General features: G+C 41.6%; 1 protein-coding gene and 1 pseudogene across 2 annotated transcripts in view; both read right to left on the bottom strand.

Annotated features, from left to right (window-relative positions):
• RBFOX1 (RNA binding fox-1 homolog 1) overlaps positions 1 to 19,925 on the bottom strand; it is a 2,485,711-nt gene that overhangs the window by 2,440,099 nt on the left and 25,687 nt on the right. The gene's annotated exons all lie outside the window — the stretch shown is intronic.
• Positions 11,162 to 12,414, bottom strand: LOC711135 (small ribosomal subunit protein eS1 pseudogene; annotated as a pseudogene).

The following is a 19,925-nucleotide window of genomic DNA, read 5'->3' as shown; positions in this document are numbered from 1 at the left end:
CTACCATCGTGAAAATACATGAAAGTATAAAACTCACTGGTAGAGCAGACACACAAAGGAGAAAGGATTCAAACGTCACCACTAAAGAGAACTACCAAACTGCAACAATAAATAATGAGAGAAAAAAGCAACAAAGGTGTATTAGTCTGTTTTCATGCTGCTGATAAAGACATATCTGAGACTGGGCAATTTACAAAGGAAAGAGGTTGTTTTTTTTTGTTTTTTTTTTTTTTTGAGACGGAGTCTCGCTGTGTCTCCCAGGCTGGAGTGCAGTGGCGTGATCTTGGCTCACTGCAAGCTCCGCCTCCCAGGTTCACGCCATTCTCCCGCCTCAGCCTCCCAAGTAGCTGAGACTACATGCGCCCGCCACCACGCCTGGCTAGTTTTTTGTATTTTTTAGTAGAGACGGGGTTTCACCATGTTAGCCAGGATAGTCTCGATCTCCTGACCTCGTGATCCACCCGCCTTGGCCTCCCAAAGTGCTGGGATTACAGGCTTGAGCCACCGCGCCCAGCCAGGAAAGAGGTTTAATGGACTTACAGTTCCACATGGCTGGGGAAGCCTCACCATCATGGTGGAAGGCAAGAAGAAGCAAGTCACATCTCACACGGATGGCAGCAGGCAAAGAGGGAGCTTCTGCAGGGAAACTACCCTTTTTAAAACCATCAGATCTTGTGAGACTTATTCGATATCATGAGAACAGCATGGGAAAGACCTGCCCCCATGACTCAATTACTTCCTACCAGGTCCCTCCCACATGTGGGAATTCAAGATGAGATTTGGGTGGGGACACAGCCAAATCATATCATTCTGCCCCTGGCCCCTCCCAAATCTCATGTCCTCACATTTCAAAACCAATCATGCCTTCCCAACAGTCCCCCAAAGTCTTAACTAAGTTCAGCATTAACTCAAAAGTCCACAGTCCAAAGTCTCATGTGAGACAAGGCAAGTCTCTTCTGCCTATGAGAATGTAAAATCAAAAGCAAGTTAGTTACTTCCCAGATACAAAGGGGGTACAGCATTGGGTAAATACAGTCATTCCAAATGGGAGAAAATGGCCAAAACAAAGGGGCTACAAGCCCCATGCAAGTCCAAAATCCAGTAGGGCAGTCAAATCTCAAAGCTCCAAAATGATCTCCTTTGACTCCATGTCTCACATCCAGGTCATGCTAATGCAAGAGGTGGGTTCCCATGGCCTTGGGATAAAAAAGGCCACAGCTCCACTCCTGTGGCTTTGCAGGGTATAACTCTCCCACCCACCCGGCTTCTTTCATGGGCTGGCATTGAGTATCTGCAGCTTTTCCAGGCACACAGTGCAAGCTGTCGGTAAATCCACCATTCTGGGGTCTGGAGGATGGTGGCCCTCTTCTCATAGCTCCACTAGGTGGTGCCCCAGTAGGGATTCTATGTGGGGGCTCTGACCCTACATTTCCCTTCCACACTGCTCTAGCAGAGGTTCTCCATGAGTGCTCTGCCCCTGTAGCAAACTCCTGCCTGGACATCTAGGCATTTCCATACATCTTCTGAAATCTAGGCAGTGGTTCCCAAACCTCAATTTTTGACTTCTGTGCACCCATAGGCTCAACATATCACAGCAGAACCAAATGAAATAGAGGCAAAAAAGAAATATAAAGAATCAACAAAATGAAAGTTGTTTTTTTGAAAAGTTAAACAAAATTGATAAACCACTAGTGAGGCTAAACAAAAAAAAAAGAAAGGAGACCCAAATAAAAACAATCAGAAATGAAAAGGAGACATTACAACTGTTAGCAAAGAAATAAAAAGGATCATTCTAAAGGCTACCATGAACAACCATATGCTAACAAATTGGAAAACCTAGAGGAAAGGGATAAATTCCCAGACATATACAGCCTACCAAGACTGAACTAGTAAGAAACAGAAAATCTGAACTGACCCAAAATGAATAGCAGGTTTGAATCAGTAACAAAAAGTCTCCCAAAAGAGAAAAGCCCTAGACCAGGCTTTTATGCTGATTTTGACCCAATTTATAAAGAAAAACAAACACCAATTCTTCTCAAACTATTCCGAAAAATTGAAGAGGAGGGAATTCTTCCTAACTCATTGTATAAGGCCAGCACTACCCTGATATGCAATCAAGACAAGGACACAACAAAAAGAGAAATCTACAGGCCAATATTGCTAATGAACACAGATGGAAAAATTCTCAGCATAATACTACCAAGCTGAATCTAATGATGAATGAAAAAGATAATATACCATGATCAGGTGGGATTTATCCCAGGAATGCAAAGATGGCTCAACATACACAAATCAATACATGTGATACATCACATCAACAAGATGAAGGGCAAAAACTATCTGATCATCTCAGCAGATGCAGAAAAATCACTCAGTAAAACTTACCATTCCTTCATGATGCAAGCTCTCAACAAATTAGGCATAGAAGGAACACTTCAACATAAGAAAAGGCATATATGAAAAATCTACAGCTAACATCATACTCATTGGGAAAAGTTGAAAAGCCCTTCCTCTAAGAACTGGAACAAGACAAGGATGGCCACTTGCACCACTCTAATTCAATACAGTATAGGACATCCAAGCCAGAGCGATCAGACAAGAGAAAGAAATAAAAAGTATCCAAAATGGAAAAGAAGAAGTCAAATTATCTCACTTTGCAGATGACATAATCTTATACTTGTATACAGAAAAACCTAAAGACGCCACCAAAAATCTCTTAAAATGAATAAATTAGGCTGGGCATGGTGGCTCACGCCTATAATCCCAGCACTTTGGGAGGCCAAGGTGGACAGATCACCTGAGGTTGGGAGTTTGAGACCAGCCTGGCCAACATGGTGAAACCCTGTCTCTACTAAAAATACAACAATTAGCCAGGCATGGTGGTAGGTGCCTGTAATCCCAGCTACTTGGGAGGCTGAAGCAGGAGAATCGCTTGAACCTGAGAGGCAAAAGTTGCAGTGAGCCAAGATTGCACCACTGCACTCCAGCCTGGGCAACAGAGCAAGACTCTATCTCCAAAAAAAAAAAGATGTACAATTTAGTAAGGCTTCAGGACACAAAATCAGTAATGTTTCTATATACCAGTAACAAACTAGCTAAAAAAGAAATCAAGGAAGCAATTCTATTTATAATAGCTACAAAAATAAAATACCTAGGAATAAACTTAACCAAGGATGAAAAAAAAAAAAATCTACAGTGAAAACCACAAAACACTGATAAAATAAAATGAAAAGGACACAAAGAAATGGAAAGGTATCTCATGCTCATGGGTTGGAATAACTAATATTGCTAAAACGACCATACTACCCAAAGCAATCTATAGATTCAGTATAATCCCTATCAATTATATTCCTCATAGAAACAGGAATAAAAAAATCTCTAAAATTCATATGGAACCTCAGAAGACCCCAAATAGCCAAAGTAATACTGAGCAAAATAAACAAAGCTAGAATCCTCACACTACCTGATTTTAAAATATACTACAAAGCTATAGTAACCATAACAGCATGTATTGGTGTTAAAACAGACACAAAAACAAAGGAAATAGACTATAAAATCCAGAAATGAATCCACATATTTACAGCTGATTTTCAAGAAAGGTGTCAAGAATATACATTGAATAAAGTACACCCTCTTCATTAAATGGTGCCAGGAAAGCTAGATATCCAAACATGGAAGAATAAAACTAGACCCTTATCGCTCATCACATACAAAAATAAACTCAAAATCGATTAAAGACTTAAATGTAATAACCACGACTACAAAACTACTAGAAGTAAACACAGGAGAAACGCTTGAGAACAAAGATTGTATGGCTAACACTTAAAAAGTACAAGCAACAAAAACAGACAAATGGCATTGTAGTAAACTAAAAACTTTCTGCATATCAAAGGAAACAATCAACAGAGTGAAAAGACAACACCCCTCCCTTACACCATATACAAAAAATAACTCAAGATGGCTTAAAGACTTAAATGTAAAACCCATAACTATAAAAACGCTGGAAGATAACCTAGGCAATACCATCCAGGACATAGTCACAGGCAAAGACTTCATGGTAAAGATGCCAAAAGCAATTGCAACGAAAGCAAAAATTGACAAATGGGATCTAATTAAATGAAAGAGCTTCTACAGAGTAAAAGAAACTATCAAAAAAAATACACAGACATTTCTCAAAAGAAGATATACAAATCACCAAGTTTATGAAAAAATATTCTACATCACTAATCATCATGGAGATGCAAATCAAAACCACAATGAGATATCATCTCACACTTGTTAGAATGGCTATTATTAAAAAGACAAAGCACAACAAATGCTGGAAAGTATGTGAAGAAAAGAAAATTCTTGTATATCATTGGTGGGAATGTAAATTAGTACAGTCATTATGAAAAAAAGTACAGAGATTTCCCAAAAAACTAAGAACAGATCTACCATATTATCTAGCAATCCCACTCCTGGGTATATATCCAAAAAATAGGATATCAGTGTATCAACGGGATACCTGGACCCTTATATTTACTGCAGAACTATTTACAATAGCCAAGACAGGGAATCAATCTAAGTGTCAATCAATGGATGAATGGATCAAGAAAATGGGAATATATGCACAATAGAATAGTATTCAGCCATAAAAAAGAATGAAATCTTTTTATTTTCAGCTAAATGGATGGAACTAGTGGTCATAATGCTAGGTGAACTAGGCCATGCACAGAAAGAAAAATACTGTATGTTCTCATTTATATGAGCGGTTTATGCTCCTGGAAATCAAAGTGGGGGCCATGTTTCAGGTCAGTAGGGTCTGGGATAGAGACCGCAGTTATGGACTTGTGTGCCCTGGAGCTATATAAAATTGATATCATGGAGATAAAGAGTAGAATGATAGCTACCATAGGCTGGGAAGAGGAGGGGTTTGAAAAGAGGTTGATTAATGGGTATAAAAATATATAATAGAAGGAATAGAATCTAGTGTTCAGTAACGCAGAAAGTGACTATAACAATTTATTGTATATTTCTTTTTTTTATTTCAATAGTTTTTAGGGAACAGGTGGTATTTGGTTACATGGGTACGTTCTTCAGCGGTGATCTCTGAAATTTTGGCACACCCATCACCAGAGCAGTTTACCCAACATATAGTCTTTTATCTCTCATCCCCTCCCCCCTTCCCCCCAAGCCCCCAAAGTCTACTGTTTCATTCTTGTGCCTTTGCATATATCATAGCTTAGCTCCCACTTATGAGTGAGAACATGTGATGTTTGGTTTTGATTCCTGAGTTACTTCATTTAGAGTAACAGTCTCCAACTCCATCCAGGTTGCTGTGAATGCCATTATTTCATTCCTTTTTAAGGCTAAGTAGTATTCGATGGTATATATGTAACACATTTTCTTTATCTACTAATTGATTGATGGGCATCTGGGCTAGTTCTATATTTTTGCAATTGCAAATTTTGCTGCTGTAAACATGTGTGCAAAAGTGTCTTTTTCATATAATGACTTCCTTTCCTTTGGGTAGATACCTAGTAGTGGGATTGCTGGATCAAATGGTAGATCTATTTTTACTTCTTTAAGGAATCTCCATGTTGCTTTCCATAGTGGTGGTACTAGCTTATATTCCCACCATCAGTGTAAAAGGGTTCCCTTTTCACCACGTCCATGCCAACATCTATTTTTGTGTATTTCACACGTGGTATCGCACTGCGGTTTTGATTTGCATTTCCCTGATAATTAGTGATGTTGAGCATTTTTTCATGTTTGTTGGCCATTTGTATATCTCCTTTTGAGAATTGTCTATTCATGTCCTTGGCACACTTTTTGATGGGATTGTTTTTTTTCTTGCCGATTTGAGTTCCCTGTTGATTCTGGATATTAGTCCTTTGTCAGATGCACTCTGTGGGTGATCTGTTGACTCTGCTGATTATATCCTTTGCTGTGCAGGAGGTTTTTAGTTTAATTAAGTCCCATCTATTTATCTTTGTTTTCCTTGCATTTGCTTTTGGGTTCTTGGTCATGAACTGTTTGCCTAAGCCAATGTCTAGAAGCATTTTTCAACGTTATCTTCTAGAATTTTTATGGTTTCAGGCCTTAGATTTAAGTCTTTGATCCATCTTGTGTTGATTTTTGTATAAGGTGAGAGATGGGGATCCAGTTTTATTCTTTTACATGTGACTTGCCAATTATCCCAGCACTATTTGTTGTATAGGGTGTACTTTCCCTACTTTGTTTTTGTTTGCTTTGTCAAAGATCAGTTGGGTGTAAGTATTTGGCCTTATTTCTGGGTTCTTTACTCTGTTCCACTGGTCATGTACCTATTTTTATACCAGCACCATGCTGTTTTGATTACTATAGCCTTGTAATATAGTTCAAAGATGGGTAATGTGATACCTCCAGATTTGTTCTTTTTGCTTAGTTTTGCTTTGTCTATGCAGACTCTTTGTTGGTTCCAAATGAATTTTAGCATTGTTTTTTCTAGTTCTATAAAGAATGATGATGGTGTTTTATAGGAATTGCACTGAATATGTAGACTGCTTTTGGCAGTATGGTCATTTTCACAATATTGAGTCTACCCATCCATGAGCACGGAATGTGTTTCCATTTGTTTGTGTCATCTATGATTTCTTTCAGCAGTGTTTTGTAGTTTTCCTTGTAGGGTCTTTCACCTCCTTGGTTAGGTATATTCCTAAGTATTTTATTTTTACAGCTATTATAAAAGGGTTTGATTCTCAGCCTGGTCACTCTTGGTGTATAGCACTGCTACTGATTTGTGTACATTGATTTTGTATCCTGATAAATGAATTTATTATATATTTCTAAATAGCAGTAACATTGGAAATATTCCCAACACAAAGAAATGGTCAACGTTTGAAGTGACTAATATCCTAAAGACTCTGATCATTACGCATTGTATGCATGTACCAAAATCTCACATGGACCCCATAAGTGTGTACAATTATTCTCTATCAAAAAAATTTTTAGGAAACATGCAGGAATACACTGTATCTCTTCCTTGCTGTCTCTGGATGTTGTCACACAAGGACTTGACATGTGGATTGTGGCAGCCTCTGTGACCAAGAGCAGAAGGCAATAGCAGCACAGAAACCTCAAATGAAAAATCTAACATCTCAAGCTACTAACTTAGCCAACCTAGCGGTCTTAGTACATGAGGTGATAAGCCCTCACTGTTCAAGTTGGGTGGCCATCAATTGCTGCAGAAAAGAAGTTAATGAGGCTTCCTCCTCCCAGATCCTCTACTAGACCCTGACATGCCCATTCAGTCACAGGCAGAAAGGGAAGCAGAGGGTAAGTAGACCTGGCTGGCTCTGCCAGAGGCAGATCTTACCTGTCCTGCTTGCCCTAAAAAAGCCTGGTGCCTATGCAAGGGATTTAGAGGTGGACCCTGTGGTCATAGTCTAGGCAAAATAACCCATCCACTAATAACCGAACATGGCAGAAATACAGTCACCTTTTCCTCAGTCTTGCCAATAAAGTCAACTCCTCTGCTCACCAGGGAGGAGACATACGAAAGAGGGACTTGGAAGTTTTCATCCCAACTCACTCTTCTTTGTTTTTGTTTTGTTTTGTTTTGAGACTGAGTCTCACTCTATCACCCAGGCTAGAGTACAGTGGCGCAATCTTGGCTCACCACAACCTCCGCCCCCTGGGTTCAAGCGATTGTCATGCCTCAACCTCCAGAGTAGCTGGGACTACAGGCGCCCACGACCACGCCTGGCTAATTTTTGTATTTTTCGTAGAGACACAGTTTCACCGTGTTGGCCAAGCTGGTCCCCAATTCCTGGCCTCAAGTGATCTGCACACCTTGGCCTCCCAAAAGGCTGAGATTACAGGCATGAGCAACCCCACCTGGTCACCTAACTCACTCTTGGGAGGCCAAAAGTGATGCTGGAACTTTCTTCCTCTGCAGGTTACAGGGAAAATTAGGGAGAACACAAGGCATCAGAGATGCAGTGATGGATATGTCTATATGGAACTTTTGTCTACATCCAATAGAAAATGTATTTCTAGGCACCAGGTTTAAGAGTGAAAACCTGGAGTCTTGTCTGTTAGCATTCTCCTTCCCCACAAACCAGAGAGGGAATACATTTTGCTTCAGCACACCCGGATGTAGGAAATGTCACATTCCTATTTCTGTAACTTCAGTTAAATCTGCTCTGAGTCCCTGGATGCCTGGCAGGTGGAGAATTCAATCTTGTCGTTACCAGCGTTCCTTTCCCTTCTCCATGGGCTTATGTAAGAATTCTGGGCTTACACACTGTTGGAAAGCCAGGTAGGAACTACCTCTCCCGAACTCTCCATTCTTCCAGCTGTTCATGATCCGTCAACCTTTTTTGGGCCATCTGCTATAAGAAGACGCTCCTCACGGCATCATTCCACCAACCTACAGGCTCAGCCCCAGGGGCCCTCACTATAACAGGTCTCCACTAGGCAAAGGAACTCACAAAAACCTTCTCTTAAACTTGCCTTCCTCTGAGATCCAGCCACTCCCCCGCTTCTCACCTTAAACACAGATGGCAGCTTCTTCCCATCATTCCAAACCTTGGGGATTGTCCAGCCAAATTCTCTTCAGACAAAGCTTCACCTTCCTTCTTCAGGGAGATGATGCAAGGGCATCTGAGATCTTTGGAAGTCCAATTCTGGCCTCTCTTTGGGGTGGGCTGAGAGTGGCAACTAGACTCTCTTTTCCAAGTGCCATGTTTGTCTTGTTCATCATTATATTATCTCCAATGCCTGGCATATAGTAAGCACTACAGACCTACTCTATGTCAGGCATTGGAGATAATATAATGATGAACATAGTAGGTGCTATTAGTGTCTGTATAATGGACCTCTTGAGGTTGAAGCTATTAGCAGAAACCTGCCAAGCAAAAGGATGGAAAACCTACCACCAAAAAAAAAAAAAAAAAAAAAAAAATGAAAGCAATCGTGGCTTTGAGCTCTAAACACACAAGGCACCAGCCCAAGTTTGGGCAATTTTAATACAGCAGCCATTTTGCCTCCAAACTGGCACTGGAAACCACTCTCTGCCTCTTAAAGAAAACTAGTTTCTCTTTCTCTAAGCGTGCAGCATTTCTCCCCGGTGGCAGTACCCAGCCCACTGCCACCAGCAAAGGACTGCATCCAGGAGCCACGAGTTTGATAATTTAAATAATATATTTTATAGGGGAAAACAAAGTAACATCCACATAAACCTGAAACTACCACCACTTTCCAGAGGCTGAATCCCATTTGTGGAGTCGCTTGCATGTCAAGCACCTTGCAGTCAACTCAATTACACACTTTTGGGATTACATACTTTTGGGATTAGTTGCAGAGAAGAGTGAAGGTTATCTGCAGAATAAAGGAACTAGGGCTCAGAATTCCCAGAGCAATCCATGACAGAGGAGGTGAGTAGAAAAGGGAAGGGTGAAGTCAAAGGAGTTGGCCAACACCAAGCAAGGATCATGGGACCCTATCCATGAACCCACATCTCAAATGAAGTCAACAAAACCCATCAATGCTTGGTGTAAGTGGTGTATGCTCCCGGAAATGAAAGCAGGGGCATTTCAGGTCAGTAGGGTCAGGGGTAGAGGCAGCAGTCATGGACTTGTGGGCCCTGGAGTATGAGATGATTCTGAGACATTGAATTCCTACAGCGATCTCAAGTAGACATCTCAGGTAGGGCTTCAACATTCGTGGACCATGGACTCTGTGGGCCTGAGAGCAACAGCCTCAGGGCATGTCCCAGCTCCATCAATCCCAACTGGGGCTTCGAACAACTTACTTATTTTGTTAACTAATGTTATTTTAATTGACAAATCATAATCGTACACATTTATGTGATGTTTTTATATGTGTAGACAATGTGGAATGATTAGATCAAGCTAATTAGCATGTCCATCACCTAATTCACTGACAATTTTTATGATGAGACATTTGAAATGTACCCTCTTAGTTATTTTGAAAGATACATTATTATTGACTATAATCACCCTGCTGTGCTATAGATTTCAAAGCATATAATCCAGCAAGCCAACTTCTAGGTATAGAGTAAAAAAAATTAAAGTCAATATGTCGAAAGGATCTCTACATTCCTATGTTCACTGCAACACTATTCACAATATCCAAGGTATAGAATCAACCTAAGTGTCCATCAGTGGATGAAAGGATAAAGAAAATGTACTATATAAACACAATGGAATACTATTAATCCTTAAAAAGAATGAAATCCTGTCATTTTCAACAACGTGGATGAACTTGAAAGACATTGTGTTAAGGGAAATAAGCCAGGCACAGAAAAACAAATACTGCATGATTTCACTTATATGTGGAATCTAAAGAAGTTGAACTCACAGAAATAGAGAGTAGGACAGTGGTTATCTGGGGCTGGGGTGGAGGAAAGGTAGGGGATAGGAGATACTGGTCAAAGGGTACAAAGTTTCCAACAGGAAGAATAAGTTTTGAACAAGCTAAACTCCTCTGAAAGATTAGTTCCTCATCTGTAGAGCAGGGACATATCATTGACCTTCTAAGGATGTTGCTGTGAGAGTAAGAAATGATGTTCAGCATAATACCTAACGCACAGTCAGTTCTCCTTAAGCTTGAACCTGAGTCACCATGACCTCTACTTCTCAGGACAGAAGGTTCACAGCCAGTGTCTCAGTTCCCAATGAAAAGTGGATCCCAGATCAGGCTGAACAGCAGGATCTCTAGGGGATACCCAGCCCTACTGAGTCAGAATCACCGGAGGTAGAACCTGGGTATGTATGTATGTATGTATGTGTGGGGGGGGGTGAGTGTGTGTGTCTATGTATAAGAGACTGCTCTGCAGTCCAGACTGGAGTGTCACAATCATAGTTCACTGCAGCCTCAAACTACTCCTGGCCTCAAGCCATGCTCCCACCTCAGCCTTCAGAGTAGCTGAGACTACAGGCTCATGCCACCAAGCCTGGATACTTTTTTTTTCTACTTTTGGAGACACAGTCTCACTCTGTTGCCCAGGCTGGAGTGCAGTGGTGCAGTCTTGCCTCACTGCAACCTCTGTCTCCGGGTTCAAGTGATTCTCATGCCTCAGCCTCCTGAGTAGCTAGGATTACAGGCATGCACCACCACACCAGGCAAATTCTGCTTTTTTTCATTGTTGTTTATTGTTTGTTTTTCACAAATAGGACTTTTTATTTGCCACTATTATAAGTGTGAACTTTAAACAGATTCTTGGACTGGTGGTTCATATCCATCAGCTCATTCAACTTTAGCATGTGTCTCGTCCCTAGTGGGTTTTCCAGAACTACTACCTTCACCACGAAGCTCCATGCCTTTTCCCAATCCAAACCCAGGGTTCTCCAGCATCTTTACTTTTCTAATGAAGACCTCATGGAGAGGATAAATTGGCAAGCCTTTTCTACATCTTTTCCAATCTTGTCTGGAATCAATTTATTGGCCACTTCTTTCAAGTCATTTGTCTGCACCTCTCAGGTCATGATTTCCAGCATCTTCTTCCAGATTTGGCGGACTGCTGGTGCTGAGCATAAGAGGTCTTCCATATCTGACTGTTGCGTTTTTCAGTAAAACCAACACAGAATAGACGAAAGAAGTAGCCATCAGTAGTCTTGACATCAACATGAGCTTCAATCATTGTTGAACATTTTTCAACCATGGAACATATTTTGTCACAGCTAAGAACCTATGCCATAGAAGTGAGTCAGGCAGTTTTTGCCCTGAACATCTTCAGTAATCAGCCTGAATTTTCTAAATGCAACTTCATCACTCTGCAAATCAGCAAGACTCACTTCAAACACAAGACCCTCGAGACGATCAGATGCAATTTGGGTTCCTTGGGTCCTGGTGGCTAGCATCTTTCCAATACTTCTTATAGTGAACATAGTAAGTGCTTTCACATCATACTGATCTTTCTTAGAAAATGGATCGACTACTTTCTTCTTAACTCCCTTTTTGCCACCTTTCATAAGGCATTTGTTCTTAACAACCGCCATGGTGCTGCTCAGAGTACCAAAAGGCTAAATTTTATATTTTTGGTAGAGGCAGGGTTTCACCATGTTGGCCAGGTTGATCTTCAACTCCTAACCTCAGGTGATCTGCCCAACTCAGCCTCCCAAAGTGCTGGGATTACACGCATGAGCCACTGCACCCAGCTGCTACTTATTTTTTCTTTTTCTTTTTTTTTTTTTTTTTTTTTTTGGTAGATACAGGGTCTTGCCATGTTGCCAAGGCTGGCCTGGAACTCCAGGCCTCAAGCAATCCTCCCACCATAGCCTCCCAAAGCACTGGGATTTCAGGTGTGAGCCACCAAGCCCAGCCTGGAATCTATTTTTAAAGCCCATCAAGTGTTGAATAAAACTGCAAGTTGGGCTGTTTTATCTTTGCGTTTTTTACATTTCAATTGTTTTTAATATATTCAGAGATACACGCAAACATTACCAGTCAATTTTAGAACATTTCATGACCTCAAAAAGAAACCTCATACCCTTTGGCTAACACCCCCATCCTCCCATGCCCCTAACAGCCAGAAGCAACCACTAACCCACTTCGTATTTCTATAGATTTCCATCTGAATGAAATCATGTAGAATGTGATCTTTCATCTGTTTTCAAGATTCATCCACACTGTAGCATATGTGAGTGCTTTGCTCCTTTTTGTGATCAAATAATATTCCACTGTGTGGGTAGACAACATTCAGTGTCTCTCTTCATCTGGTGATGGGCATTTGGATTAATTCCCTCTTTGGGTTATTAGGAGTGATGCTACTGAATTATTCATGTACAAGTTTTGTGTGGACCTGTGCTTTCATTTTTGAATATGAAAATATGGCACATCTCCAACATACAAGTGGCCAATAAGCACATGAAAAGATGCTCAATGAAATTCATCATCAGGGAAACACAAATCAAAACCACAATGAGATACGACTTCATACCCATAAGGATGGCTAGAATCGAAGATACAGAAAACTGGCCTGGCGTGGTGGCTCACGCCTGTAATCCCAGCACTTTTGGAGGCCGAGGCGGGTGCATCACCTGAGGCCAGGTGTTTGAGACCAGCCTTGCCAACATGGTAAAACCCTGTCTCTAGTAAAAAAAAAAAAATACGAAAATTAGCCAGGCGTGGTAGCAGGTGCCTATAATCCCAGCTACTCAGGAAGCTGAAGCAGGAAAGTCACTTGAATCTGGGAGGCAAAGACTGCAGTGAGCCGAGATTGTGCCACTGCACTCCAGCCTGGGCGACAGAGCAAGACTTTGTCTCAAAAAAAAAAAAAATACAAAAAATAACAAATGTTGGTGAGGATGTAGAGAAACTAGAACCTTCATACACTGCTGGTGGGAATTAAAATGGTGTAGCCACTGTCACAAACAGTTTGACAACTTCCCAAACGATTCTACGTAGAGTTACCAAACAACCCAGCAATTGTACTCCTAGGTATAGGCCCAACTCGGGCTCTCTTAATCTATGGAAAATGAACTATGGGTACTTGGCAAGAACAAAGAGGGAGAGAGACAGAAATGGTGCCATGAGGGCACATTGATTGGTCTCTAGTGCACATGGCTCCACTGCAAATGCCGTCTCAATGACTTCATCAGTTGCTCATAAAAAAATCACCCTCTGCTCCAATCGTGGGGGAAGAAGTGCGGATTAAACCTGGTGAGGCACGGTAAGACTGACTGCTAAACTTTATGAATGATGGGGGGATTTGCAAGTATAATCTTGACTGTACTAGATTTTTTACTTTCTCCACTGTCTTTGAAAACCTCACTCTTGACTAAGAACTGACCTTCCTGTACTTTTTATTGCCTCTAAGTAAATTTCCAGTTCCACATAGTCCAAAGATGATTTGCTGAAAAATCTCTCAAAAGAAAAATGTTAAGAATACAGGCATAGTTATACGGCAAATTTTGCAGAAGAAACACAAATTGCACTTGTAGGTACGCAGCACAATACATTTTCACAGGTAAAGAAAAAAGTGTTCTTCATTCTAGTAGAGGCTACAGGATGAGGCCGATCAAGGTGCTTGCCTAGTCAGACCTTGGGCTCTTAACTAATTTGTGTTAGAGTCAACTCTGATGGAGTCTGTATCTCAGTCACCTTTTTTTTTTTTTTTGAGATGGAATCTTGCTCTGTCTCCCAGGCTGGAGTAGCGGCGTGCTCTCAGCTCACTGCAAAATCTGCTTGAACCCTCCTGGGTTCAATCGATTCTCCTGCCTCAGCTTCCCAAGTAGCTGGGACTACGTGTGCGTGCCACCATGCCCGGCTAATTTTTCTATTTTTAGTAGAGACGTTTCATCATGTTGGCCAGGCTGTTCTCAAACTCCTGACCTCAAGTGATCCACCTGCCTTGGTCTCCCAAAGTGCTGGAATTACAGGCGTGAGCCACCATGCCCAACCTCAGTCATCTTTTTATCCTCCACACCTGGCAAGTTCTATGCACACTGTGGTTCCCTACAAGTTCGTTGAATAAACAGGAGACAGACAGAAAGTGGTAACTCTGGAAGTAGAGAAGATTCCAGAAATTGTGGATATTTCCCGGAGTCTATGGCCAAATACTTCAGCCTTGCCAGAGTTTCTCTATCTCAACTCAAACCTTATGTGTGGGCCCAGGTGCAGTGGCTCACACCTGTAATCCCAACACGTGAGGAGGCTGAGGTGGGCGAATCACTTAAGGCCAGGAGTTTGAGACCAGCCTGGCCAACACGGTGAAACTCCATCTCTACAAAAATACAAAAATGAGCCAGGCATGGTGGTGTGTACCTGTAGCCCCAGCTACTCAGGGGCTGAGGCACAAGCATTGCCTGAACCCAGGAGGCAGAGGTTGCAGTGAGCCAAGATTATGCCACTGCACACTAGCCTGGGCAATAAAGCAAAACTGTCTCAAAAACAAACAAACAAAAACAAAAACAAAAACAAACAAAAAAAACCTTATGTGTGGGCCTTGTTACAGAATTAATGTTTATATGGACAATATGTACACGGGTGTATGTTAAGAGCATGAGTCATCCACGAGATTTTAGCAAAGTCCATTTAGAAAGCTCAATGCTTTGGACTTCCCCTTGCTTTGCTGCGTCTGTCCTCAGAAGCAGGCTTCATTCTTCTATGTAACCAGCAAATCCTTTATGCAGAGATGTACACAACACACTCCTATCCTTGGCTATGACACCTTGAAAGGCTCTTCTTGGTGGCCCCTGGTGCTCATTTCAGAGTAGTTCAAATGAAAGTGATCAGCTTTCACGCCAGTCATTCTACAAATCACTCCTCTTATGACCAAGCTTTCTAAATGCTATACTGAATTATTACTTAAAGAAATGTGCACATAGGCCGGGCGCAGTGGCTCACGCCTATAATCCTAGCACTTTGGGAGGCTGAGGCAGGCTGATCACGAGGTCAGGAGATCGAGACCATCCTGGCTAACACAGTGAAACCCCGTCTCTACTGAACATACAAAAAAAAAAAAATAGTCGGGCGTGGTGGCAGGTGCCTGTAGTCCCAGCTACTCGGGAGGGTGAGGCAAGAGAATGGTGTGAACCTGGGAGGCGGAGCTTGAAGTGAGCGAGATTGCACCACTGCACTGCAGCCTGGGCAACAGAGCAAGACTCCGTCTCAAAAACAAAAAAAAAGAAATGTGCACATATAAGAGGTCAACACAGTAAATTTTCTTACAAAGTGAACATACTGGCCAGGCGCAGTGGCTCATGCCTGTCATTGCAGCACTCTGGGAGGCTGAGGTGAGCAGATTGCTTGAGCCCAGGAGCTCAAGACCAGCCTGGACACATAGTGAGATCCCCATCTCTACAAAAAATAAATAAATAAATAAATAAGTAGGCAATAGTGGTGGCACATGCCTGTAGTCCCAGCTACTCGGGAGGCTGAGGTGGGAGGACTGCTTAAGCCCAGGAAGCAGAGGCTGCAGTGAGCCATGATGGTGCCACTGTGCTCCAGCCTGGGTGACAGAGCAAGATCCTGCCTCAAAAAAAAAAAAACTGAACATCTCCATATTACCAACACCCAATTCAAGAAAAAGAACATTACAGCCCCTTCCAGAATATTCCTGGGGTCTCTTCCATCTCTACTAACCCCTGACAACCAACAGCCTCCACCAATTCCACCTGACATTGTACTTTATGAAAGCAGCAGTTCTCAGATGGGGGCTATTTTGCCCCCTGGGGACATTAGGCAACATCCACAGACACAGGGGTTGTCTCTACTTGAGGGGAGTTGTGTTACTGCATCCAGTGAGTCCAGAGATGCCGCTCAACATCCTAGAATGTACAGGGAACCCACACACATACAACAGAGAAATTGCTGAGCCAAAATGTCAGCCGGGTCGCAGCTGAAACCCTAACATACACAGAATCACACAGTATCTGCTCTTTCGTGCTCGGGATCTCTTTCATTCTAATCATTTCATAGGAAACAGAAATGTCATTTGGAGGCAGGTAGAGTCCAAAACAAAGAAAATCCAGTTTTGTTTTGTTTTTTTAATCAGCCTGGTACCTTTAGAGCTAGGATTTGGTTTCCATTCCTTCTGTCTCGTATTCAAGTGATTTTTCTTCAAATGGCATCTGCTGGGCTCAAGACCCCGAGATCCCCACAAAGCTGAGATTCACATGGGAATTTTGTACACACCCACACAGGTATACACTGCCATTTACATGCAGACATCCACCCACAGATACACACATCCGGAGACCAAGACAGAAAGCAAAATCCACCATAAAAGCACAGTCCCCCCAACAGGAGAAATGCACCATTCACTCCAGGGAGGCACCTATTTGTTTAATTCAGCCTCTGATAGTCAGGCTGTTGCCAAGACCAGCTCTGCAAGTCTTCCCCCTCTAGGAAAGACAGACGGATTTTTTCTTTACTCAAGAATATAGATCTAAAAACAAAAACAAAAAACAAATACTTCTGCATCTCAAAGCAGGCTCTACCTCCTGAGCTACACATATTGATCAGCATTTTATTGTCAATTTTCTTTTATTTGAACTGGAGAAAAATATAATCTAATTATGTTCTTACTGACAGTTGGGAATCAGTCACACTAAATCCAATTCTCTGTGTTCGCATGATTAAGGTGTTTAATTTGGGGGGCAACAAAGCAAAAGCATTGGTCATGTTTTAATATAATTAGTACAGAATATATCTAAGGGGTTCAAGTATCACTGTAGCAAGAAGCTCATTCTGCAGTAAAAGAGGGATTGAGTTAGGGTGGTTCATGGCTGCATCGTTTTATCAATGTCTCTTCAAGAGTCCGTGGAATGTGGAATGGAAAAGACTGAAATAGTCCAAGTCTTGGCTAAGCTTCTATAAAGTGGTGTGAGGAGCTGATAAAATAACCTGGTCTTTAGAGACATCCCACACTGTAGTTCTCTAAGCTACAGATTCTCAGATTTTTCTATTTTATAAACCAGTAAAAATATTTTTTTAATTTGAGAACCAACATAAGGTTGCTATTTTTTTTTCTTTTTGGTAAGAAGGAACTTTTTTAAACTACCAGTTTCACACACACACACACACACACACACACACACACACACACACACAGAAATTCCACCATGATCAGTCAGAATAGGTTAGGTTTTGCTGCAATAACAAACAACTCCTAAATCTTGGTAACTTCAAACAACAGAAGTTGTTTTTCGCACTCATGCTACATCTGCAGGGAGGTGTGAGGTGCTCTGTTTCCCATCAAACTCACCCTAAGACTAACGCTAATGGGGGCTGCACCACCTCAAGTATCACCAACCAGGGAACAGAGGGAGAAGAATGCTAGAGAGCCCTATACTAGGAATTAAATGCTCCAGGATAGAAGTCTTACACTGCACCTCTGCCCCCAGCCTGTTGGCCAGTACTAGCCACATCCCCTCCCCCACCACACTGCAATGCATGAAGACAGGAGAACTGGATACATTACAAATTTCTACTCCATGGCATTTCATAAAAGAGAAAAAATTATGCAAATACAAAAATTTTTTAATAGAATAGAATATACACAATTTCAGAATAAAGAACAATCCTCCAAAAAGGACAAATAGGTGGTCTTTCATCAACGGGCACATTTCTGTGACATTTTCTGGTTTTCCATTTTATTCTTGACTCATGAACATTTTATACAGATGGTCCAAAGAACACCATTTAGGGACCAGTGCTCTAATCAGGTGATGAAAACGGCCCCAAGAACAGAGAGCAGTCTCCTTAGCAAAGACCCAGCAGGGCCAGGGTGACCACGTTCTCACCATCAATGCACAGACATCCACCTGCAGCATCCTCACATCCTGACATCAAACAGTGGCTCTTTATAGCTTGATTCTAATGCCCTCTCTTTGATCTTCATCATCACTGTAAAGCTCTCTGGCCCCAAGATCTAACATCGCCACTCTAGCTATATCCTGCAACTGTTCACCCATCCTGCCTCCTCATCCCTCTAAACTTCTCTTTACAACCTCATGTTTCCTTCTTATTTTACCTTCCTGCTCAGCCTGGACCTCACAGTCACCTTCTTCTTGTAATGTGCTCCTAAACTTGTTCTTCCCTGCCTTCAACCACACCCACCTGGAAAATCTCCACACCCCATTGATGACTTGCCTTGCAACTGTCCAAGGGCTGCTGAATGATACTGGAAAGAACCACCACATGGATCTGGTAGTTCCACTAAATAATCTCACCATCTCATATGGACTTACTTCAAAAGAAAATTCCCATGGGCATTTTCTAACACTATTTTTTAAGATTATAATGTTATCTAGGTGATAGGATTCGTAAGTCTCAGCCTTTTTCTTCCCCTGCTCAATAAAGTGTCAACTTGGTCTCTGCCCTTTTAAAACAATTCTGATTCTCCAATGTACGTACCTTGTCTCCCAACCCTTATCAGAATGAATCATGGAGAAAAATGTTCTCAGGGTGGGAGAGACTACGTGTTCAACATTCACTTCAGGAGTCTAGAATAGTGGTGGTGAGGGATGAAACTAGCTGAAGAACTTTAGGAGAAAGGGCTAAGTGCAGAGGAAATGGGAGAACAGGTGATTGTGAAAGATTTTGGAGATGAACTCATGAATAGAAGGAAGAAATGTCTTCTGAGGTGGTAAAGTGAGAACTCCACCAGTTTTGAGATATTAGTGAATAGGAGAAGCCAAGAAATTTAAAAATAAGTGTAGAGAAGTTCTTTGTGGATATCTTTTAAGTTTTTCAAGAGCCTTGGGCAAAGAGTGGAATGAGTATTTGCATTGGGATTCTTTGAATCTGGGGTGCTCTGAGGCTGAATCACATAGGATGTAGCTGTCATAGGATTACACTTGAGCATATACAAATAAAAGTAGACATAGATTAACACAAGTAGATATAGACCAATACAGTCTATATTAATAATTTTAAATAAACTGGGTGGATGAAGTTTTGCTGTAATCAATTTACTGATGTGGTATATAATAGCTGAAAGACATATTGGAATGACATATTTTACTTGATTTGATTCTTTATATTTAAAGCATAACAGACTGTCATTTAGGTCATTATAGTTGTCATTATTTTTCCTATTTAATAGTAAACTTAATTCATTGTTTTGATGTGATAATCATTTTGGGTTGAACCTCAAAATACAATAGTGAAAAATTGAAAAGAATTGGTGTCAGCCGGGCACTGTGGCTCACGCCTGTAAACCCAGCACTTTGAGAGCTGAGGTGGGCAGATCACTTGAGGCCAGGAAATTGGAGGCCAGCCTGGCCAACCTGGAGAAATCTCATCTCTACCAAAAATACAAAAAATTAGCTCGGCATGGTGGTACATGCCTGTAGTCCCAGCTACTTGGGAGGCTGAGGCAGGAGAATCACTTGAACCCGGGAGGTGGAGGTCGCAGTGAGCCAAGGTTGCATCATTGCACTGCAGCCTGGGTGAAAGAACAAGACTCTGTCTTGGAAAAAAAATGGTTTAAC

The sequence above is a fragment of the Macaca mulatta genome, chromosome 20, assembly GCF_049350105.2.
Source record: "Macaca mulatta isolate MMU2019108-1 chromosome 20, T2T-MMU8v2.0, whole genome shotgun sequence".
Classification (NCBI taxonomy): domain Eukaryota; kingdom Metazoa; phylum Chordata; class Mammalia; order Primates; family Cercopithecidae; genus Macaca; species Macaca mulatta.
This window is presented reverse-complemented; position numbering and strand designations above follow the sequence as displayed.